The sequence below is a fragment of the Nicotiana tomentosiformis genome, chromosome 8 (genome assembly GCF_000390325.3).
Source record: "Nicotiana tomentosiformis chromosome 8, ASM39032v3, whole genome shotgun sequence".
NCBI lineage: Eukaryota > Viridiplantae > Streptophyta > Magnoliopsida > Solanales > Solanaceae > Nicotiana > Nicotiana tomentosiformis.
Window position 1 is genome coordinate 52,878,696 of NC_090819.1, and position 25,551 is coordinate 52,904,246.

Genomic DNA, 25,551 nt, shown 5'->3' on the forward strand with positions numbered 1-25,551 from the left:
TTCATTCAAACAGTTATATTTCTCTCAGACTATTACTTGTAGTGAATTCTAGAATGCTCGTGAATTGTGACTCCAGATCCGGGTGGTAGTAATTAATGTAGTTTTTATATTATTCCGTACTCACTATATTTTATCTTAGCTAATTTGCTGTTATTTACTGAATGAAAAAAGGATTGGTTTAATGATTTTCTAACATTGGCTTGCATAGCAAGTGAAATGTTAGGCGCCATCACGGTCCCGACGGTGCAAATTCCAGGTCGTGACAATATGACTGGTACAACTGCCTCAAATTTATTTACATGTATAAGTTATATACGTTTGTATTTAATAGTGAGTTATAAGAATTATTATAATGACTACAAATACCAAGTCAGACTCTCTAACCAATATACATACTTGAAGGCATAGATGTCATACCATATCTATTAAAGATATCGTGAATTTTTTCTAGCATTTATAAAATAAATAAAAATTATCCTGAATGAATGGATCTGCTAATAATGCGAAAGAGAATGACATTTAGTATAATTACTAGTAAGGTGTTGCCCGTGCTAAGCACGGGCCCAATAGTGCAATTATTTCAAATAGTATCCAATAAATGGTTCTGTAAATTATTTTTTCTCCTACTTCATCAATTCTATAGGAGCCTAAATTGTCCAAGGAAAATGCCATGTTCCTTCGTCTGGTTTGGTATCTTATATCAATCAAGAAAGTGAGATAAAAATAGGACTTATTCTTAGAGATGTTTCTTTCGTTGCAAGAACGAGAAACCTATATAGGCAACATTTGTGGAGTACAATAAATATTTTCAACCAAGCTGACATTGTAAATGCACGTGTAATATTATGTAGCAATTGAAATATGTGATAATTTAATGAAGGATTGGAAATATACTCTTCTTTTACTGAGCGTTCCAATAGCTGTTTGTAGTTTTGTTCGTAAATATACTACACTACAAAAAAATGCTCTTACATCACATACGTAACTTTATTAATTCTTTGTCCTTGCCAATCTGATAGTAAGCATGTGATATTCTGTGGCATCACCCAGTCAATAGCAAAAAGTTTAAATGGTTGATGGATTCTTTGTCAGTTTTTACACATAACTGAGAGTCCTCTTCTCTGCCAATTATCTTGGCTAAGACATGCTGCCTCGACAGCATTCCACACAAACCAGGGTATTTTGGTGTATTGTTTCTGTCCTCCATGTCATCTTCTAAGACCACTTGTTGTCCCAGTTACTATCGAGCTTTTGGAGAAGATTGTAGCAACTTTTAATAGAGAAGAAGCCACTATTGCTAGTAAGCCAGTTTGAGTGTCCATCCTGCTGTCATCAAAGAGAGATTGGCTGCAAAAGTGTGAAAGGTGACTGATATCTTGGATTTGCATATCATTAAAGTTTTTCTTAAACTATAAATGTTGACAAAACATTCACCAAATATAAGCATTTTTGTTCAGAGTTAAACTACAAAGAGTAGGGAACTCATCCTTTAATATCCATGTTTCAATACAACTATCTGTCCAAAATTTTGTCTTCCTTTTCATCCCCATCTTCAATATGATACTGCTGTATCAGGTTGTTTACCTGCACTGCTAAAACACAAAATTATAGGAAGCATATAAATTTTACATAGCATATCCTTCCATAGATTTAATAGAATGTGCACATAAAAGAACGTATAATTTGTCATCAATCAGAAGTAAAGGTTATGCACTAACCATTCATAGAAGGTGATATAATTGATGTACTTGATGCAAAATTCTAAGTAAGGTGATCTTCAAATTATCACGGCAAAAAGGCAGGACTCTGATCTTGTATTCCTACAAGGTTGAGAAAGCAAGACTGTTCTCAGCCAAGTTCCCAAAATAGTTAAAGAGATGAATAGAGAGAATGGAGGTATGATTCTTTATTCTTGAGAAAATGTAGGTACATTACCAATCACGGTAACAATTAATGCACATTGAATGGCAGCAATTCGGTAAGACCATTTTGTTACAAGGCTCTAAGCATATTTCGCATTCATCTTCTCTCAGTTTTGAAGTTGGCAAATTTAGAGTCTCCTTTCATTTTCTTCTGAGAAATTTCAAAGCCATGATTTACAACTTTACTATTGCCCAGCTCTATAAGTTAGAATGTAGCTGGTATAATGATGGAGGTATAACATATTTTGTCGTTATCAAGGGCAAAGGTTCAAGCACAATCAAGGTAAGGAATCTGTTTGAAAAATGAGTACGTAAGAAACTAAGTGGATAATAGGAGAATGAGCAAAGAACCATAAAAGCCGCTAATAGTTGCTCTGCTTCCATGTCAGAATATCTTTGGTTGGTCTCTCATCTGTATGTACCTGCTAAAGGAGAGGGAATATTAAGAAAATAAAAAAAGCAGGTAAAAGTTACATAAGACTGCTTCCACTACATGATAAGACTGTACTACTATTGTTGTGTCACTAATAAAGTGCGGAAAAGAAAAATATTGAATATTCTTTAAATCCAGTGTTGCTAATGCACTTGCATGGAAAGAAGGTTAAAGAATAATTACAAACTGAAGTAATAGTTGGCATGCAAACTATTACATAAAAATCAAACTTGGAATCTGCCAACCAATTTGAAGAGCAAAATACAGAGTAACTGAATCTAGAAAAGACAAATCAAGTGAAGGAGAAACATACAATGAAGAACAAAAGAGTTACGAATTTTCAGTAGAACGACAAGCAACATGAGAGGAAATATCAAATTTGATGTATTTCATGCTTTCTTTACAAAACCTATGTATATCTCGGTCACACTCAATTAGATGAGGTTCTACAGTAAAATAATGCACTATGTATTTGTAACTAAATAAATCCACGGCATCAATTGGCAAACTCCGTTTTTCAAAAGCTAACCAAGGCAAAGTTACATTCACGAAAAATCTTCAAATTTCGTCACAACTTGAACTGTCTACCAGATAAATTATAGTAATTAATTAAAAAGTTACGACATCAATTTGTTTAATCCATGAAAATCTGAAATTTTAGCAATTTATAGAACCTTCACGTGAAATATCTAACAACGGCGACTTCTACATGCAAAAAGAATACACACACAGATATTTACCCTTCAAAGTATAAATCTGTTATTTTAACTAACCAAAATATAGAATAACTTTTCATAATACAAGTTGTAAATTAATCCATGTATGATATTAACTAGCCCAGTAGAAACAAAGAAACTTTTCGCAATAGACAGGAAAACTACCTATCATCGAAGTTGATATTGATGTACTTCTTAAATACCTGAAAATTAAAGCGTTAAACACTTTAATTCATAATATTAATAAGTACATAAATGACATAAAACGAAGAAGCATTAAAAAATATCAATGAATGACGTACAGCTATGCTCAGAAGCTTCTGAAATAATTTGTATCCTCTGTTTCTCTATTGGTTCTTCCTGTTTGATAGAGAAGAGTGAATACAAATCAACACTCACCTGATAAACTAAGTAGCTTAGAAAATGGAGTAGAATGATAAATCAAAGTAGCACCAAAAAAGCGACAACACGATGAATAGCACGAGCCCAACACTCTGAATAAATATTGCTTGTTAGCATACAAACGGCCAAACTGTTGTAGAAACGCATATACTCTATATTCTTTTCTGTTATGATCGTATAAAATAGACTATCAAGTATAAAGCGAATGAAGTCATATAAAATAGACTCTTAAGTATTAAGTGAATCGAGTGTAAAGAGTCTACTAAATGAATTTTAAGATACCATTAAATGATACATCTTTGATGCGGAAGAGGCATTAGTTAGAACCATTCCACGACACGTTTGAGATAAAAACCTGCTTCTGGAGTAACAACAGAAAGAGATCGCAGTTCTTTATGGATTTTCCTCCTTTCATAGCCAAGGGAAGAATTCCTAGGACTAATTGTGTTCTGTTTAGTGGATCATTATCATAGTTCTTTTGATTACGAATATAAAAAAAGAAAGGAGTAGCTCAATTAGCAGGTAGGGGGAGAAGAAGAAAGGATCATAATCAACCCAGACTTTGGGAGTCATATTCTTTTGTGCTAACATCTACCAATATCAGTTTTATAAAAAGAAGATAATCTCTCTAAAATGAAATTCGATAGCCAAGAGGAGCTATGGAATTTCGGACAAACTTAAGCACCACGATACTACATATCACAACTCCATGGCCCAAGCAACTCTTGTGGTGTTTTTTCTCTGTAGAACGTATTTGTTGAATTCCTAATTGTAGAAACTCACATATATGGTATACTTTTAGTTAGATCATTGCAAGATTCATGATTCTTCTTTGGCATGTGATGTTTGACTTACACATAGGGTACACATATTGACTCTTCTAATGCATAATCCACATATAAATGGAATTATGATTAGTTGCAAAAAGAAAGAAATGAAAAGGGTAAAGAAATCAAATTCAGAATGAACAAGAGAGATAGGCGCCAAACCTTATAAATGAGGACATGAAAGAGATTTAGATAACTGGGAAGCAAGGATGTGCAAGAACAATCTATCCAACAGAGTAAACATAGAAGCACATGAGCTAATTCATTGTATGGCAGTTTCATTTGAAGACATGTCTCTCCCTTCTCTCTTGGAATTGCAGCAGCCCTGTAAACCAGCAAATTAGTTCATTACAAAATGAACTCTGAGTAGACAGAAATAAGAATTAAAATATATCAGCCACAAAATCATCACCATGTCCAACGTCCAAGGCATGAAAGAAACAACCGCATAAAAAATTTGATACTAATGGCGTTTTTTCACAGGAATAAGGGAACTAATTACTTGGATTAACGGTTAAGTTACTATGGAAGTGCAAGCTTTTCTTTTTTAAAGCCTAATCTAAAATATGTAGTTTCAGTCAGATGTTATATTCTTTGATGGAATAACTCATCTTTTTGACAATTGATGTGAGAAATCAATACACCATTTGAGGAATATATGATTTTGGTGAAGATTTGCGTGCTAAATGTAAGAGCAACTGGCTAATAATTTGGTAGCACAGAGTTCATATGTCAATGTATTCATTCAAGAAAGAAAAATTATAGATCGCTGGATTGTCTTATTCTTCACATTAGTATGAAGTTTGTTTCCACAACAGAACAATTTAAATAAATACCCTTCTAGCCGTGTCTAATGGTGATATGTCAGAAATTAAAATTATGCAGCGAGAAAGAGGAAAACATAGAGGCACAAATCAACAGTCTAACCAAGGGTATACAGAAGAAACCAAAAAGACCTTACTCAAATTGCAACCAAAGAATGAGACCTGAGAATACAACATACATGAGAAATCTAATAGAAAAACTGATATGAATAATTTTATCAAACACCTAGAGAACAAAATCGATTAACATATTACACTTTCTCTGTGGGAATTCACTCTCACTCGCTACTCAGGGGAAAACACAAACACCTAGCATATCGCCAAGAACTGAACTAAATTAATACAAGAATACCAAGTAGAAAATGACAATGGACAGAGCGGAGGAGTGAGAGAGCAGAAGCATATCAAGAGAAGAGATGTTTGCAGAAGAGGTGTTTGCACGTTGAGCTTTTCACGAAGTATTGAGAGAAATCAAACGGTGACTTAACAACTATCAAAATTGGGCTACACGTGTTGGGCTGCAAACAGAAGCCGCAAGATAATAATGGGCCAGGCAGACATGTTGACCATGAGCTGTCTGTCTGGTTATCCTCATTTATAGTATAGGAATAGAAATATCTTACACCTAAATAATGCGATAACATGGTGTGATATTACAATTATTGAATATAACTACAATTTCGTTGTAAATTTTATTTCCAAAATTGTATAGTTTTTAAAGTACTTTTGGTCCATAAATTTTCAAAATATATGCTAAACTTTTTAAGTGAAGACGAGTAAAGAATGGACTCATTATCCATCAAATTTTATATTGTATATCACCCCACTTTCGAGAAAACCTCGATCATAAAAAAAATGTCAAACTCTAATATGTTATAAGAGAAATCAATAAGTTGGATGTCTACTCTTCCTCCATGATCTTCTCAAATGCTTAATGACATATTCAATGATATATTTCTATGCTTAATGACATATTCAATGACGTATTTTTATTTACTTTTCATGCCTATATAAAGGCCTTGTAATAGATAGGAAAAACACACAATTGAAGAAGAAATAAGAATCTCTCTTCCTCTCTTTCTCTCTATATATCTTAGCTTGTTTTTCCTTGTTCGATATTGTTATTTTGAGTTATATTTATAACACATTATCAGCACGATTGTCACATTCATTTTTACAATCACATCCTAGTTGTGTTCGATTCTCCTTCAGGTATATCACTATATATTCTTTTAGTTTATGGTAATATATATGTACCAATATGCTATTTATTAACAAATTCATATACTGTTAAGCATTTATTTTAGTTGATCATATTACTGAAGTTCTCTTACCTTGCTTATTGTTAAAGAAAATATAAGATATAGATCTTAAGTGCGTTAAACTAACAAAAATAATTTAATAAATATGTGTGGACTTGCGTAGAGCAAAACTTATCTTCAAGACATTCTACAAAAATAAAATAGTGATAACCAAGGTGACAAAGTAATTATTGTACATACTAGTTTAAATTACTTTACAATTGGTGAAAAGTAATATTTGAATACATTCACTCTTATCACCGTATATGGTTATTCCTCAAATCCACGTTTATAATAAATTACTTTTCTTTTACCATACTAAATATATCTCTTTGTGTTTATTCATATACTCCATAATTCTTGTTTATTTGACATATATATATATATTACTTTTTATATTCATATACTCCATAATTCTTATTTATTTGACATATATATATTATATGTTACTTTTTATACTACATATTTGAAGTGATCAACTTCTTAATTAGTTGTCTGATTTATTTTTACAAGTATATTTTCATTGAAAATTATTTGTATTTGTTCTAACCCATTTACTTTTGTGATTAGTTTCAATATGTCAAACTTGTCAAAGCTTGAATTTGTGGTACTAGACATTACCGGAAAGAATTATTTATCATGGGTCCTTGATGCTGAAATTCACCTTGACGCTAAAGGTTTTGGAAATACTATTATACAAGAAAATGAAGTATCAAATCAGGATAAAGCGAAGGCCATGATTTTCCTTCGTCATCATCTACATGAAGGGTTAAAAACTGAATATTTAATTGTAAAAGATCCACTTGAGTTATGGATTAATTTGAAGGATCGATATGACCATCTAAAACTTACGGTATTACCGAAAGCTCGGTATGAATGGATATATTTAAGGTTGCAAGACTTTAAAATCGTAAGTGAGTATAATTCGGCTATCTTTAAAGTAAGTTCTCTATTAAAATTATGTGGAGACACTATCACAGATGAGGACTTATTAGAAAAAATATTTTCTACTTTTCACGCTTCAAATGTGGTGCTACAACAGCAATACCGTGAAAAGGGTTTTAAAAAATATTCTGAGTTAATCACATGCCTACTTGTGGCAGAGCAGAATAATACTCTATTAATGAAAAATCATGAAGCCCGTCCCACTGGGTCAGCACCATTCCCGGAAGTGAATGCTGTAGCAGCATATGATAAATCTGAAAGAAAATAAAATAATTACCGTGGTCGTGGACATAATCGTAGACGTGGACGTGGCAGGGGACGAAATAATTATCGTCATTATGGTGGAAGTAAACAGGAGAACAATAAGGGTTCTCAAATTAATCCTTCAAAAGGTAAAATTAGTATGTGTCACCGATGTGGTATGAAAGGTCATTGGGCACGCATTTGTCGTACGCCAGATTATTTTGTCAAACTTTATCAAGCCTCCCTTAGAAAGAAAGAAAATAATGTGGAGGCACACTTGACCTTTCAAAATAATGATGATGAAGCAGGTCCCTCAAACAAATATGATTCTGAGGCACATCTTGCATATAAAGATGATGATTTTGGAGGCCTAGCAAATATTACTCATTTAGAAGCTGGAGACTTCTTTGAGGATATTGACTGAAGAACTAATCATCTTACTGGGAATGAAGCTATAATAAAAGTTGTCATTTTGTTATGTTTGCAACTAGTTTATTTTTCTTAAGTGTATTTTCCTAATATATCATGTGTTGCTAGTTTCTACATTCCTAATGTATTTCTTAATATATATTTTGTTTGTCTTTCGTATTTCTTATAATATACTTTTTGATTTTTTTTATGAAGAATATGAAAATTTTCCGGTCTTCAGTTGGACTCAAGATTAATAAAGATGATATATGTCTTCTGGATAGTGCTACAACACACACTATTTTAAGAGATAAGAGATATTTCTCTTATTTGGTAATGAAAGAAGCCAATGTTAATACAATATCCGGTAGTACAAAATTAATTGAAGGTTCTGGAAGAGCCAATTTATTACTACCAGGAGGAACAAATTTGGCTATTGATGAAGCACTATATTGTAGTAAATCTCAAAGAAATTTATTAAGTTTCAAAGATATTCGCCAAAATGGCTACCATATTGAGACTACAAATGAGGAAAAGATTGAATATCTTTATATTACTACAATAATGTCTGGTAAGAAATATGTGCTTAAAATGTTACCTGCTCTTTCCTCCGGCTTATACTACACAAGTATTAGCAAGATTGAAACGCATGCCATAGTAAATGAAAAGTTTACTAATCAAGATAATTTTATTATTTGGCATGACCGGTTGGGTCATCCTAGTTCTACTATAATGCGTAAAATAATTGAGAATTCACATGGACATTCAATGAAGAACCATAAGATTCTTCAATTTAAAGAATTCTCTTGTGCTGCATGTTCTCAAGGCAAATTAATTATTAGACCATCAGCTATTAAAGATAGGATGGAATCCCCTACATTTCTGGAACGTATACAGGGTGATATATGTGGGCCCATTCACCCTCCATGTGGACCATTCAGATATTATATGATTTTGGTAGATGCATCTACAAGATGGTCACATGTGTGCTTACTATCAACTCGCAATATGGCACTTGCGAGATTGTTGGCTCAAATAATAAAGCTAAGAGCACAATTTTCAGATTATGCAATTAAGACAATTCGTCTTGATAATGCTGGTGAGTTTACATCCCAAGCCTTTAATGATTATTGTATATCAACTGGGATAACAATTGAGCATCCGATTGCTCATGTTCATACACAAAATGATCTAGCGGAATCATTGATCAAACGCCTCCAATTAATTGCTAGACCAATGCTTATGAGAACAAAACTTCCCATTTCAATATGGGGTCATGCTATTTTACATGCAGCAGCACTTGTGCGGATAAGACCACAAGTTATCATAAAGTCTCCCCATTACAATTGGCTTTTGGTCAGGAGCCAAATATTTCTCATCTTAGAATCTTTGGTTGTGCGATATATGTTCCAATTGCTCCACCACAACGCACAAAGATGGGTCCCCAAAGAAGGTTGGGAGTATATGTTGGGTATGAATCTCCTTCTATTATAAAATATCTGGAGCCTATGACTGGAGATTTATTTATAGCAAGATTTTCTGATTGTCATTTTGATGAATCAGTATACCCAATATTAGGGGGAGAAAATAAGCAGCTGAGAAACGAGATAGATTGGAATGTATTATCAATATCTCATTTAGATCCTCGAACAAATCAATGTGAACAAGAGGTTCAAAAGATAATTCATTTGCAAAATATTGCAAATCAACTGCCAGATGCATTCACTGACCTACCAAGGGTGACTAACTCACATATTCCAGCTGCTAATGCTCCAATTCGAGTGGATATCCCGGTAGGATAATTAATTAAAGAAAATAATTTTAAACCACGCTTGAAACGTGGTAGACCTATCGGTTCTAAGGATAAAAATCCTCGAAAAAGAAAAGGAGTAAATGATCAAAGTGATCATAATACGGAGGTAGTGACTCAAGAAGAGCACAAAGACATAACAAATAATAAAACCTCAAGGGAGGTTCAGGTACCTGAAAATGATAAGAATGAAGAGATTTCAATAAGTTATGTCTTAACGGGAAAAAGATGGAACCGAAATAATATTGTTATCGATAATGTTTTTGCTTATAATATCGCTATTGAAATAATGCAACAAGATGAGGATCTTGAACCAAAATCTGTTGATGAATGTAGACAGAGAAATGATTGGCCAAAATGGGAAGATGCTATCCAGGCAGAATTAACTTCACTTGCAAAACGTGAAGTTTTTGGGTCTGTAGTCCAAACACCAAATGGTGTTAAGCCTGTTGGCTATAAATGGGGTTTTGTACGTAAAAGGAATGAGAAAAATGAGGTACAAAGATATAAGGCACGCCTTGTTGCACAAGGATTTTCACAAAGGCCTGGTATCGATTATGAAGAGACATATTCTCCTGTTATGGATGCTATAACGTTCCGTTATCTCATTAGTTTTGCTGTCCATGAAAAGCTTGACATGCATTTAATGAATGTGGTTACAGCCTACCTTTACGGCTCACTTGATAATGAGATATACATGAAAATTCCCCAGGGATTTAAAATGCCTGATGCACATAATTCGAAGTCCCGGAAAATATTTTCAATCAAACTGCAAAGATCTTTGTATGGTCTAAAGCAATCAGGTAGAATGTGGTATAACCGCCTTAATGAGTATTTATTAAAGGAAGGTTATATAAATGATACCATTTGTCCATGTGTTTTTATAAAGAAAACAACATCAGAGTTTGTTGTACTTGCTGTATATGTTGATGACATAAACCTTATTGGAACTCCTACAGAACTCCAAAAGGCAATTGATTATTTAAAGAAGGAATTTGAGATGAAAGATCTCGGAAAAACAAAATTATGTCTTGGTTTGCAAATTGAACATTTGGCAAACGGGACTTTTGTTCACCAATCTGCCTACATAGAAAAGGTATTGAAACGGTTTTACATGGATGAAGCACATCCATTAAGTACTCCGATGATTGTTAGATCACTTGATGTGAATAAGGACCCATTCCGACCTCAAGAAAAGAATGAAGAACTTCTTGGTCCTGAAGTACCATATCTTAGTGCAATTGGTGCACTTATGTATCTTGCTAACACTACAAGGCCTGACATAACTTTTTCAGTTAATGTCTTAGCAAGATATAGCTCTGCTCCTACAATGAGACATTGGAATGGAATCAAACACATATTGCGGTATCTAAAAGGGACTATCGATATGGGGTTATTTTATGGCAATGATTGCAGTCCCGATCTTGTTGGTTATGCCGATGCTGGGTATTTATCTGACCCACGCAAGGCTCGATCTCAAACAGGCTATGTGTTTATATATGAAGGCACTGCCATATCTTGGCGATCGACTAAGCAATCAATAGTGGCTACTTCATCTAATCATGCTGAGATAATTGCTATTCATGAAGCAAGTCGAGAATGTGTATGGTTGAGGTCTATAATACACCTTATTCGAGACAAGTGTGGTTTGAAGTGTGATAAATTACCCACAATTTTGTATGAAGACAATGCAACATGCATAGCCCAATTGAAAGGAGGATTCATAAAAGGGGATAGGACAAAGCACATTTCACCAAAGTTATTTTTCACACATGATCTTCAAAAGAATGGTGATATCAATGTGCAACAGATCCGTTCAAATGATAATATGGCTGATTTGTTCACCAAATCTCTACCGATGTCAACCTTCAAGAAACTAGTGTACAAGATTGGGATGCGAAAGTTCAAGGATGTGAATTGATGCTCTCATCAGGGGGAGTTAATATGCGTTGTACTCTTTTTCCCTTACAAGGTTTTGTCCCACTGGGTTTTTCTTGCAAGGTTTTAACGAGGCAACCAAAAGGCGTATTTCTAAACATATGTACTCTTTTTCCTTCACTATGATTTTTTTTTTCAATAGAATTTTTTCCTTAAAAAAATTTTAGCGAGGCACATTATCTATGGACATCCAAGGGGGAGTGTTATAAGAGAAATCAATAAGTTGGATGTCTATTCTTCCTCCATGATCTTCTCAAATGCTTAATGACATATTCAATAACATATTTCTATGCTTAATGACATATTCAATGACATATTTTTATTCACTTTTCATGCCTATATAAAGGCCTTGTAATAGATAGGAAAAACACACAATTGAAGAAGAAATAAGAATCTCTCTTCCTCTCTTTCTCTCTATATATCTTAGCTTGTTTTTCCTTGTTCGATATTGTTATTTTGAGTTATATTTATAACATAATATAAATTTTGTATGCGTACATCTTCTTTAATAAACAAATATAAAGACTAATATGGTCAATTTAAAGACATGCATTCGTACCTTTTCTGTCCAAAATCAGTAACTAAATTTTCTTTTCACATCACAACTTTACTATAATAAAGAATATGTCAATCCGTGAAAACTACGCAAACTAAAACATTATTTAAACCGAATATTAGAACTATATTTAATCAAAACAAACTAAAAATATTTCATAACATAAATAATACTAATTAATACTAATGACTACTACTCATGTAAAGAATTATGATTACATGATGTTTATTCACTGCTACTACGAATAGATAAAAAAAAAAATCAAACTACTCAATCATCTTTAACCACATATCCATCACCGATCAAGTGGTCTATTTTTCCATTTGGGTGCTCAAAGAAGTCTGTCACATCAAAGTGGGCGATGTCAAATTCATTGTCAGAGACAAAATTAGATTTAAGGCCTTTATTCTTTAGAGATGCTTGATAAAACTCAATCAAATATCTTGGTGTATGAAAAATATTTGCCCGATGCTCTTTTCCACCGCAACGATAACATCTAGTTGTTGAATCATTTGCTTTTGGCTTCTCATCTTTCCCTTTCCACTTTTGGTGGTTATTTTTCTTTGGGGGATGATTAACAAAAGAAAAATTTCTTCTTTGGCCACATCCACGGCCACGACCACGACCTTTTTCATGCTTAGCATAATGGGAATACACCTCATTCACTTCGGGCAATGTTGTAGACCTAGTGAGTCGAATATCGTAATTTTTTATGAGTAGCTCATTTTTTCGTTCAACCACAAGGAGAAAAGAAATTTACTCAGAGTACTTCTTGAAACCTTTCTCTCAATACTACTTTTGTAGGAACATATTGGAGGCATACAACATTGTAAATGTTTTTTCAATTATATCATAGTCAATAATATTATCTCCACAAAGCTTCATTTGAGAAGTAATTCTGAATATTGCCGAATTATATTAGAAACATACTTAAAGTCTTGGAGCCTTAGATGAGCCCAATCATATCGTGCTTGTGGAAATATGACCAACTTTAGGTTATCATGTCTTTCCTTTAAGCCGTTCCACAAAACAAGTGGATCTTTGACTGTGAGATTATATTTTCAACCCTTCGTCAAGGTGATGGCGCAAGAAAATCAAGGCTAGCACAATCTTGGGTAGATACTTTATTTTTATCTTTCATGGGACCCATTGCATCTAAATGGATTTTAGCATCCAACACACATGACATATAGTTCTTGCCCGAAATTTCAAGGACAACGAACTTTCATTTTATAATATCAGTCATAGTTAATAGAGGAGAAAAATTTATATCTTAGTCTTCTCAAAGAGCTTCTTGAGACGGTAGAGTTTCGTGCTGATAACGTGAAATAAAACAATAAAAGAGAAAGAAGAATATTGCAGAGAAAAGAGAGAATTTTATTGATTAGAGATGAATTACAATGTAATATAACCCCTCTATTTATAGGAAAAAAATGACTTACCACAAATTGTAACACCCCAAAAAAAAATTCAAAGTACTTAAGTATAAGGCCTGGTAAAATTTGCAAAGAAAATAATATTTTATGGTGCCAGACTAGGCTTACGTGTTTGAGGGTTATAGAAATTCTTCGCGGCGAGTTTGCGAGCCGCGGCTCGGACTTTTTGGGTTGAACAATGCACGAGAATGAAAAAAAAAAATTTTGGCAGAAAAATATAATTTTGCGGTCCATTATGCGACAGCAGAATCACTCTGCGGGCCGCATAATGGCCGCAGAAATGAGCAGAAAAAGGGCTAGTCCGGGGAAATTATGCGGTCGATTATGCGACCGCATAATTATTTTGCGGTGCATTATGCGATCGCATAACAGTTATGCGGACCGCATAGTGACCGCATACAGAGACAGATTTTGGCCAACTTTGGACACCAATATGTGATAGATATGCGGTCCGCATAATAATTATGCGGCCGCATATGCGACCGCAGAACCTGTTCCGGAGCTTCATTTTTGGGTTTTTAAAACCCGACCCTACTTCGTTAAATACAAGTTTTGGGCCATTTTTGAGAGATAATCTGACATTTTAGAGTAAGAGAGGGTGCCCTAGAGTGAGAAGGTATTCTCCAATAATTGTTCTTCAATTCTTGCCCAAGTTTTGGAAGATTGAGAAGGGAAACTCACTAGGTCTTCATCCTAGAGGTAAGATTCTACACCCTAACCCTCAATTTCGAATTTTGTGTAGAAATGGATAATAAGCAAGATAATTTCTGGGCAAGAGGGTTAGTTATTGTACATGCATATGTTATCAAGGGGTGTAGAAAGATTATTGAGCTAAAAATGGTAAAGGTTGGGTTGTGGGATGATGGAATCCTCCATAAAAGGATATTGAAACCTTAATGCACATCTAGTATTTGATAAAATGCTCAAATGAGCTAGAACCATGATCATCTTCCTAATTTTGGTTTAATTTGTTATATTTCTAAAATAGATTGAAGTTGCTAAGAATTTTGGAACATTTAGAGTATAAGGAAGCTCAAGTGAGGTATGTTGGCTAAGCTCTTCTTTAAGAGTTAGAATTCTCATTATCCTTGTGAGTTCCGAGATGTTGATTATAAATCGAGTATTCCAATCAGCTTTGTGATGAAGATATATGTTCAATTTGTATTTCAAATGCTCTTATCATATTGCATTATAAATTGAGGATGTGTCCCAAACTATGGATTACGTATCCACATGTTATAATTTCTAGTCGTGATTTATGTGAAAGGTATTATGTCAAGTTGTGTAGAGATTGTGATTGTGATATACCTCCACCCGCATACATTGGGGTGAGGCGGCATGACCGCTTTGTGTGGAGATTATGGTAGAGAGATCATGATTGTGATATACCTCCACCCGCATATATATTGGGGTGAGGCGGCATGACCGCTTTGTGTAAGAATTATGATATTATGGGACCGCACCTCCATCCGCTTACATTGAGGTGAGGTGGTACGACCATTTTGTGTATAGTTTTGGTATTATTGTGGCACCACCACCCGCATACATTGGGGTGAGGCGGCATAGCCGCTTTGTGTAAGTTCTTAGTACTGTGGTTATATATCTACCCACATACATTGGGGTGAGGCGGCAGGGCCGCTTGATTAGAGTTGTGGTATTGTACGTACACCTCCACCTGCATTCATCGGGTGAGGCGGCGGGGCCGCTTTGTGTGAAGATGGTTACATAGGATCTCATCTTAAATCCTATAAATATTGTTGATAGCTTTTAATAAGCTTGCTATGGTTGAGATAGTTATTTATATTATTCTATTGCGACTGGTTCATCTTAATTATCTTGTATTTCTAAATTCTTAAATTGGTGTTTAGTTTTCATACTAGTACTATTCGACGGTACTAACGTCCCTTTTGCCGAGAGCGCTGCATCTTTAAATGGATGCATGTGGTTCCACAGCAGGAGACATTGATCAGTGATAGCAGTACACCTTCTTCCCAGCTGACTTGGTGAGCCCCACTTCATCCCGGGGTCATGTATCTTTTGTTCTTTGTGTATTCCGTTTGAGGTATAGCCGGGACCTTGTTGCCGGCATTATCATTGTACTCATCTTTATCTATAGATAGTGTGGGTTGTGTATTGGTGTTGGGGAAAGACAAACTATGTTATGTTGTGGTTGTATTACTTGTCCATTTGAGACTTTAAAAATGATGAAAATATTGGTTTGGTAATTGCAGACATGACCACTTTATTGTTTAATTAAGGAAAACATATATTCTCTTTATTCATGAATGAGTTTGGGTAGAAGGAATCTAATAGGCTTGCTCGGTCGGGTTTACTCGATTGAGCGCCGGTCGCGCTCCTCGATTTTTGGGGCGTGACAATAATAAACTCTAAAAACTCACTAAAAGATAGACAATACACCTTAAATACAATACTGTTTATAACAGAAGGCTATTTTCTTTCGATATATTGAAAAATGCTAAGAACATTTAACATCATTTATAAGTTACATAGCTTAAATTAGGCAGGAGAATAAACTTCAAGTCCTTGGACGCATTGTCACAGATTAATAAATCTTCTTCATGTTTGTAGCTTTTGTTCGCCAGAAAATTTGCACATTGGTTTATTTTTATCTAGATGTGTATAATAGTGGTTTTGTTCACTTCCAATAAATATTTTCCATCTTTAATAATAGCCTTAACAGGATGACATTGAATATTGTAACGATCCGACCGGTTGTTACGAGTATTTGCACTTTGCTCGATAGTTTGAGGGTATGAGTAGCTCCGTATGATGTATTATGACTTATGTGAATCGTCGGTTTTGGTTTCAGGTTATTCGGAATCGATTTGGAAGAATGAATTTCATGATTTAAGCTTAAGTTGAAAGAGTTGACCAAGTTTGACTTTTGTGAATTTGACTCCGAAACGAAGTTTTGACGGCTCCGTTAGGTCCGCATGGTGATTTTAGACTCGGGCATATGCCCAAATTTGCAATTGGATATTTCTAGAAGGATTCGACATTAATTGGCGAAAGTTGGAAATTTGAAGGTTTGGAAAGTTCATAAGTTTGACCGGAAGTTGACTTTGAGTATATCGGATTCGAATTGTGGTTCCGGGAATTGGAATAGTTTCGTTATGTCATTTGGGACTTGTGTGCAAAATTTGAGTTTATTCTGAATTGATTTGATATGTTCCGGCACTAGTTTTGGAAGTTGAAAGTTCAAGTTCATTTAAGTTCGATTTGAGGTATGATTCATCGTTTCGATGTTGTTGTGTGTGATTTGAGGCCTCGACTAGGTCCGTATTATGTTATGAGACTTGTTAGCATAGTCGGACGGGGTCTCGAGGGTCCCGGGTGAGTTATGGACATGTTTCGGATCATCTTTCATTCATGTGGGATGGCTGGCCCTTGCTGAACCTGGTGTGACTGCACCTGCGGAATATTGGGCGCAGGTGCGGAGCAGCAAATGCGTCCAAGTGAACGCAGAAGCGAAGTAAGCTAGAACAGGGCATCCGCAGAAGCGCTGGGAGTGATCGCAGAAGCGAGGATGTGCGCAGGAGCGTAGCTTGTGGCGCACCTGCGCTTGCGTAGAAGCGGGTCCTATTGCGCAGGTGCGGAAGGGTGGAGTTTCAGTGTTGTCCGCATGAGCGGAGTTGTGTCGCAAAAGCGACGCTGCAGAAGCGGCTAAGTGTGTCACAGATGCGACGATGCCTGGGCAGATTCTATATATTTTGAGGTTTTGGTTCTTTCATCATATTTTGAGATTGGAGGCTCGGATTGAGACAATTTTTGAAGCAAATTTCATCACAAGGATTGGGGTAAGTGTATTATACTGTGTTTTGATTTTATTTTATGAACCCATCTTCGTTTTTGGCAATTGGATTATGAATTTTAAAAAGAAATTGAGGGTTTTAGCCTAAAGTTTCATAGAGTGAGTTTTTGAGTTTTGAACATCGATTCGGAGTCAGATTTGAGTGAAACTAGTATGGTTGGACTCGTAATGAATGGGTTGTTGGATGTTATAAGTTTCGTTGAGTTCAGATACACGGGCTCGGGTTGGACTTTTGGATTGATTTTGGGCTTTTGATTAAATATTCGACCTTTAACGATTGGGTTTGTTTCCTTTGGCATTATTTGATATATTTGAGTTGCTTTTGGCTAGTTTCGAGCCGTTCGGAGGTTGGTACGCACGAGATGGCATTTTTGGAGCAACGCTTGGCTTGCTCGGTATTTGATTTGGCTTGTTCGAGGTAAGTAACACTTCTAAACTTGGTGCTGAGGGTATGAACCCCTGAATATACGTGATATGTGTTTGGTGTTGAGGTGGCGCACATGCTAGGTGACGAGCGTATGGGCATGCACCGTGAGAATTGTGACTCGGTTATTTCTAGGGTACTGTGTAGTTACCTAATCTTATTTGTATCTATGAAATCTCTACGTGCTAGAGTAATTGAGTTGTGATCCATGTTAGAAACCATGTCTAAGCTATATGGTTATCCTGTTGGGACCCACTGAGGTCATTTCTATTGTTGAGTTATTTGCTTATATTGCAATTACATACTCAGTCATACGCATTCAATTGCATATCATATCTCAGTCTCTATTACCATTTATTGATACATCACATCATTTTTTTGGGCTGATTTTTCATGACATTGTGAACCGGAGAAACTAGAGAGATTGATGACTGAGTGAGGCCAGGGCCTGATAGTGAGGATATTGATGGAATCGGGTTGCACGTCACAACAGGTAATGTTGATTTATAATGGGATCGGGTTGCACGCCGCAGCATGTTTTATTGATTTATGCCATGATTGGCTTGTTATAGCGCTTGGGTTGAAGGAGCCCCTCTGGAGTCTATACACACCCCCAGTGAGTGCAGGTACCTACTGAGTACGAGTGCCGAGAGTGAGTGCCGAGTGACTGGGAGGACTGAGTGAATTGATACTCTGAGAGTATGCATATGGTTTATCACTAAGTTGCATTGCATTCGACATGCACACTCGACATACAAGCATTTTTCCTCATGATGTACGATATTATGCCATTCATGACTTCACATACACATTGACATGTAGGCATAGAGATGTACTTTCCTCATTCCATTTGAAAATAAAATATTTACCTGTTGAAAGTTTTTGAAAAAATCACAGTTTTACAAACGTACTCATATTTTGGTGATTTCGGCAAAAGATTTAGGTTTTCACAGACATACTTGAAAACATGCTTATTTTTCCAGAAATGTGAACGAGTTGAGCACTATATCTCTTAATTACTTCTGTTATCACTTTTATTATGTTGTTATGGACTGTTGTTGGCTATTGGTGTTAGACCCCGACCTTTAATCCAGCTCGTCTCTACTTTCAACTTAAGGTTAGGTTTGTTATTTATTGAGTACATGGGGTCGGTTGTACTCATGCTATACTTCTGCACCTTGCGTACAGATGTTGGATGTTGATGTTGTTGTGCACGGCGAGAGCTGGATTTGAAGATGTACCTGCATTCCGGTCATAGCTGTCTCTTGATCTTGGCATCTTTAGAATTTAAATTTGTTCTGTAAATTTCAAATAGTTGATGTACTTTATTTCATACCGGCTTTATAAATTCTAAATCTTAGAAGCTCATGATTTGGCTTACCTAGCGGGTTGGGTTAGGTGCCATCACGACTGGTTGGATCTTGGGTCATGACAAGTTGGTATCAGAGCTTTAGGTTCATAGGTTGTACAAGTCATGAGCATGTATCTAGTAGAGTCTTGCGGATCGGTATGATGATGTTCATACCTATATTCGAGAGGCTACAGGGCATTTAGGATAAACTCCCCATCTTTCTTTCCTTATCGTGCGACATTGATTCAGTTTGAAACATAACTCTTTGAATTCCCTCCACGCATTCGTATACGCATGTGAGCACTCGGTATAAGCTGTGCATCACCGGCTTATGATTCCATGTATGAGGAGTGAGATGTGATTTCTGTGTGCTAATGATGGGCCAGTCTGGAGGACTTGAGGCCAGGTTATGACTGTAGCTTAATCACGGGGATTTTGGTTGTGTGAGCATGTACTTTTGGACTTATATGTCTGGTAGCGTCCCTATGAGTGGAATTTGTGACTCGATGAGTGGTTGGATAGCTATATGATGAGTATGATGTGACTGCGGTATGTGTTCAGATGGTTTGAATGTTATGAAAAGAGTTTTCTTCATATGTAAAAAGGACTATTGGGTGCTAGATTGCTGTCTTGGTGTGACGTATAGTCTCGAGTTGAGTGTGTTGAAAGATTTTTCATGTTGTTTAATTGTGGAACGAAGTAGATTTTCATGTCTTGTGGTGAGTTTAGAGTCGGGAAGATTAAATGATGACGTAGTAATAGCGGCTGCGAATGGGTATATCAAGATATCAATTTGAGGCTAAGCAGGTGGATTATCTCCTGTGGAGTAATCTACGGAGGTGTGATCCTTATAATCTACGGTGGATTGTGTTGAGATTTGAATTTGAATTTGGTTGAGAAAGTTGACTTGATTGCCATGTGGATGTATGTGGGCTTACTGATTTGAGGTACTATATGGTTTGTGTTATGTGAGCTTATGAAGGATTTAGTTGAATCTCCCTGCGGTATTATGACAGTAATAGAGTATGGGTATGGTGAGTTATCAGATGTTTTATTCTATGGCATTGAGCTAAGTAAGGGAGTCTGCTATCGACGATTTGATTGCATGGTTACGTGTTGCATTGGTTTTGGTCTGAGGCATACTTGTAGATCGATTATGACTTGCAGAGGTTGAGATCGAGGATGACTCGAGTAAAGAAATTTCTGGATACGGGTTATGTTATACTTTATGGGTATATTGGAATCATGGGATGATTGAGTTGTTATTCGTGAAGGATGTAGTGCGCGTGGAGTAGGAAATTGCTCGGTTGTTTAAAGGTGTGGATTACTTCTTTGGGTGTTGTTGTGCTAATGTGGCATAGGTTGTTTGGCCCGTTTGGGCGACACAATTGAGATTTGAACAGAATGGATAACTCTCGAGAAGGATCTAATGGATTCAAGAATTATATATAGCAATTGAGAATTTGTCCGGACTTGTATATGGCTAGGATATGAGATTTACATTAGATGGTGTCGAGACTCGCAGTATTTCTATATCATTATGGATTTTACATTTCGACATTAGAAAGGTGGAGGAAATGGCTTCAGATTCATAGAAGGTCTCTTCAAAGTGGGTATCTCGATTGCGGTACGTTTGGGGGTGCTTAAGAGGGAATACAACAGCTTATGGGCCTTAGCGCAGTGTGGTTTTATGCTAGGATCTCTTGTGGTGAGATTTGGGTGAGGATCGTGGTATTCTAACAAGGAGAAGTGTCATCTTGAGGGTAATTCGGAAGGAACTCGGAGAAATAAGAAAGCTTAGTGGTAGGTTGGATCAGCACGGTAATAGATATGATCGGTTCTTTGGGTACTTATGATGTGATGAGGCTCTACAGGTGTTTTGGTGTCAATACTCTTGGTTTTGGTAACCTGCGTGGCTTGGTTGAGTTAGAGAGACTCAGTTCTGATGGTTTGGTTATGGGCAAATGGGTTTCGAAGAGTTCTCGATGGTTTCTATCATGGCTTGGGATGGATATTTCCTACTGGCATGAAGAACATATTGCGTATTGTGATTTTCTCCTGGATGAGATCAAATGAAAAGGGTTCTGACTGATCGGTATGTATTCTGCTTGTGACTTAGAGTTGATTATGAGATTCTCGTACGTTTCATATAATGGCATGATAGATGCGGTGTGTTGTGTAGGGTTGAGTATTGTATGTGCAAGGTCACAGTTCATATTTGGAGGGAAGGTCATGAATTTTGGACAGCATGGACAGTTTCAGATATATAGATGAATGTTATAACTACTTGGTAATTCCTGAGAAGAGTGCGCATTTCAGAAGATGCACTGAGTGTTGATTTACGGATGCTACATTGGTATTGCGGTACTCGCTGGTTGATCGACTGCTGATATTCAGATTTTGCTATGTGGCACAGAAGAATTATGGAAGTATTCCTCGTAGGATAATCGTGTATGGGAGATGTGTTAGACATTCGGGCGGTGGAGTTGGGAGCAGATATGGTGATTCATGTATTCTATAAATTTGGAGACTGGGAGTTCTTAGAAGCAGATTGTTTTGTGGTTGTGGAATATGAAGATATGGCCGAAGCTAGCCAGATGATAGTATGTGTTATGGTTCAGTCAGTGTGGACTTTCGGAGGGTTATGTATCTATTTGTGGATGACCAGGATTGATCCGGGGGCCCATTTGGTAAGCCTAATGAGGATGTGTATTCTACACCGGGTCTGATTGGTTGACTACGTACTACTATAGTTGAGGGATGTGTCATTTGGTAAGAATTGATCTTATTGTATCCGATATGTTCTATGAGTTACTCTTCTATGACACGAGGGGAGGTGATTTGTTGGTTATACAGACATATGGTGCGATTCTGTTTGGGTCTTGTAACGAAATTCGAGCGAAATGTTTATTGGGATGTGGAATGACTGATTGCGCCTTGGTTATGGCCTTTTTCGGTTGTGCTTTATTGTGTTATTTGCTTCTCCGTGGTTATGGTCATGCACCTTGGGTACTTGATGTCAAATTGCTCATGGTTGTTGATTTGAGCATGGTAGTTGGAGGTATTTCATACGGACCAGTGTTTGGATGGGGTCACGCATTGCAGCTGGGATATGTGGGGATATGATTCTTTGTTTTAGATTCGTGTGTCTTGGTTCTACTATCTATGATAGGTTTGTAGCATTGCGGTTGTGGTGGTACTTGTTGAAGTTGCTGGATTGTTCTTTCGTTTGAGTAATTTTCCATGATTGAGTACATTTGGGTTGTTGCTTATTGGTGCACGGATTGCGCGGGTTGTGGCTTTAGATTATATCGATGTGGCATGTCACTAGAGTGGTTGTGTGATGAGATAAGGTCATTGGACCTAAGATGGATACTATCGGATTTGATTACAGCATGTATGGAGGAATAATATCGGAATTAGGCTTAGGATTTGGCTTAAGTTCTTGTCAGATGAGACGGAGCTCCAAGACTTGTTGATCTGATAAAGTGGTTATGAGTTTCTGTGTGTTTCTTTCATCATCGGCAGTGTACTAAGGTTTTGAACGAGGTTTTATTTGATATGAGGTTTATTACCGGTACCTGGCTTGTTTTGAGCAGTTATTGTGGTCAGGAGTTATTACGTGATTTATGCGGTATATCATATGATTACATCTTGGGTTATGGTTATGGCTTGATAAAGCTTGTTCAGACTTATACAGTGTATAGATGCGAGATTCGGGTCTTATAGAAAATTTCGGATGTTGGAAATTAGATTATGTGGTTTACGGGCTAAGGTTGAAGTAGTGATCTTTAATTATGTTGTGTTGTCGGGCCTATATGGAATAGGGTGACGTGGGATCACCCCCGGGTATGTGCATGGTAAGGTTACACGGCAGTTTGATGGCTTTGTAACAACTCTTGGCACGTTCGAGGACGAACGTATGTTTAAGTGGGGGGGATGTATTACCCGACAGGTTATTTTGAGCATTTGCATTTTGCTCGGTAGTTTGAGCGCATTAGTAGCTCCATATGATGTATTATGACTTATGTGAATCATCGGTTTTGGTTTTCATGTTATTCGGAATTGATTTGGAAAAATAAATTTCATGATTAAAGCTTTAAGTTGGAAGAGTTGACCAAGTTTGACTTTAGTGAATTTGATCCCGGAACGAAGTTTTGAGAGCTCCGTTAGGTCCGGATGGAGATTTTGGACTCGAGCATATGCCCGAATTTGCAATTGGATATTTCTAGAAGGATTCGGCACTAATTGGCGAAAGTTGGAAATTTGAAGGTTTGGAAAGCTCATAAGTTTGACCGGAAGTTGACTTTGAGGATATCATATTCGGATTGTGGTTCCAGGAATGGGAATAGTTTCGTTATGTCATTTGGGACTTGTGTGCGAAATTTGAGTTCATTTCGGGTTGATTTGAGTATTTCGGCGCTAGTTTTGGAAGTTGAAAGTTCAAGTTCATTTAAGTTTGATTTGAGGTACGATTCGTCGTTTCGATGTTGTTGTGTGTGATTTGAGGCCTCTACTAGGTCCTTATTATGTTATGAGACTTGTTAGTGTAGCCGGACGGGGTCCCGATGGGCCGGGGTGAGTTATGGACGTGTTTCGGATCATCTTTCATTCATGTGGGATGGCTGGCCCTTGCTGAACCTGGTGTGACCGTACCTGTGGAATATTGGGCGCAATTTCTGAGCCGCAAATGCGGCCAAGTGAACACGGAAGCGAAGTAAGCTGGAACAGGGCATCCGCAGAAGCGGGGAAGTGGACCGCATCTGCGGTAGCGAAGAAGCGGTGGGAGTGATCGCAGAAACGAGGATGTGCGCAGGAGCGTAGCTTGTGGCGCACCTGTGCTTGCGCAGAAGTGTGTCCTGTTGCACAGGTACGAAAGGGTGGAGTTCTAGTGTTTTCCACAGGAGCGGAGTTTTGTCGCAAAAGCGATGCTGCAGAAGTGGCTAAGTGTGTCGCAGATGCGACGATGCCTCGGCAGATTCTACATATTTTGAGGTTTTGGTTCTTTCATCATATTTTGAGTTTGGGGGCTCGGATTGAGACGATTTTTGAAGCAAATTTCATCATAAGGATTGGGGTAAGTGTTATATACTTGGTTTTGATTTTATTTTATGAATCCATATTCGTTTTTGGCAATTGGATTATGAATTTTAAAGAGAAATTGGGGGTTTTAGCCAAAAGTTAGAGTGAGTTTTTGAGTTTTGAACATCGATTCAGAGTCGAATTTGAGTGAAACTAGTATAGTTGGACTCGTAATTGAATTGGTTATCGGATTTTATAAGTTTCACCTAGTTTAGAGATGCGGGCCCGGGTTGGACTTTTGGGTTGATTTTGGAATTTTGATTAAAGATTCGACCTTTATCGATTGGTTTGTTTCCTTTGTCATTATTTGATGTATTTGATTTGCTTTTGGTAGTTTCGAGCCGTTCGGAGGTCGGTACGCACCAGATGGCATTTTTGGAGCATTGCTTGGCTTGCTCGGTATTTGATTTAGCTTGTTCGAGGTAAGTAACACTTCTAAACCTTGTGTTGAGGGTATGAACCCCTGAATATACGTGATATGTGTTTGGTGTTGAGGTGGCGTGCATGCTAGGTGACGGGCGTGTGGGCGTGCACCGTGTGAATTGTGACTCGGTTATTTCTGTGGTACTGTGTAGTTACCTAATCTTATTTATATCTATGAAATCTCTACGTGCTAGAGTAATTGAGTTGTGATCCATGTTAGAAACCATCTCTAGGCTATATGCTTATCCTGTTGGGACCCATCGAGGTCATTTCTGTTGTTGAGTTATTTGCTTACATTGCAATTACACACTCAGTCATACACATTCATTTGTATATTATATCTCAGTCTCTGTTACCATTTATTGATACATCACATCATTATTTTGGACTGATTTTTTATGACATCGTGAGCCCGAGAGACTGGAGAGATTGATGAATGAGTGAGTCCGAGGGCCTGATGGTGAGGATATTGATGGGATAGTGTTGCACGCCGCAGCAGGTATTGTTGATTTATGATGGGATAGTGTTGCACGTCGCAGCAGGTATTGTTGATTTATGATGGGATCGGGCTGCACGCCGCATCATGTTTTATTGATTTATGCTATGATTAGCTTGTTATATTTCTTGGGCTGAAGGAGCCCCTCCGGAGTCTGTACACACCCCCAGTGAGAGCAGGTA

At 36.8% G+C, this 25,551-nt stretch overlaps 1 long non-coding RNA gene across 7 annotated transcripts; it reads right to left on the minus strand.

The window, feature by feature from the left end:
• Positions 1 to 862: 862 nt before the first annotated feature.
• Positions 863 to 5,631, minus strand: LOC104111366 (uncharacterized). Of its 7 annotated transcripts, none has more exons than XR_004510858.2 (8): positions 5,380 to 5,574; positions 5,262 to 5,286; positions 4,463 to 4,625; positions 3,374 to 3,431; positions 3,237 to 3,274; positions 2,274 to 2,344; positions 1,719 to 1,820; positions 863 to 1,589 (listed from the first exon to the last, which is right to left on the minus strand). It is a non-coding gene; the product is annotated as an uncharacterized lncRNA (long non-coding RNA). The 7 variants fall into 7 exon arrangements; XR_689694.4 differs by having other exon boundaries at positions 5,257 to 5,286; positions 5,380 to 5,573; XR_689693.4 differs by lacking the exon at positions 5,262 to 5,286 and having other exon boundaries at positions 5,477 to 5,631.
• Positions 5,632 to 25,551: the final 19,920 nt, after the last annotated feature.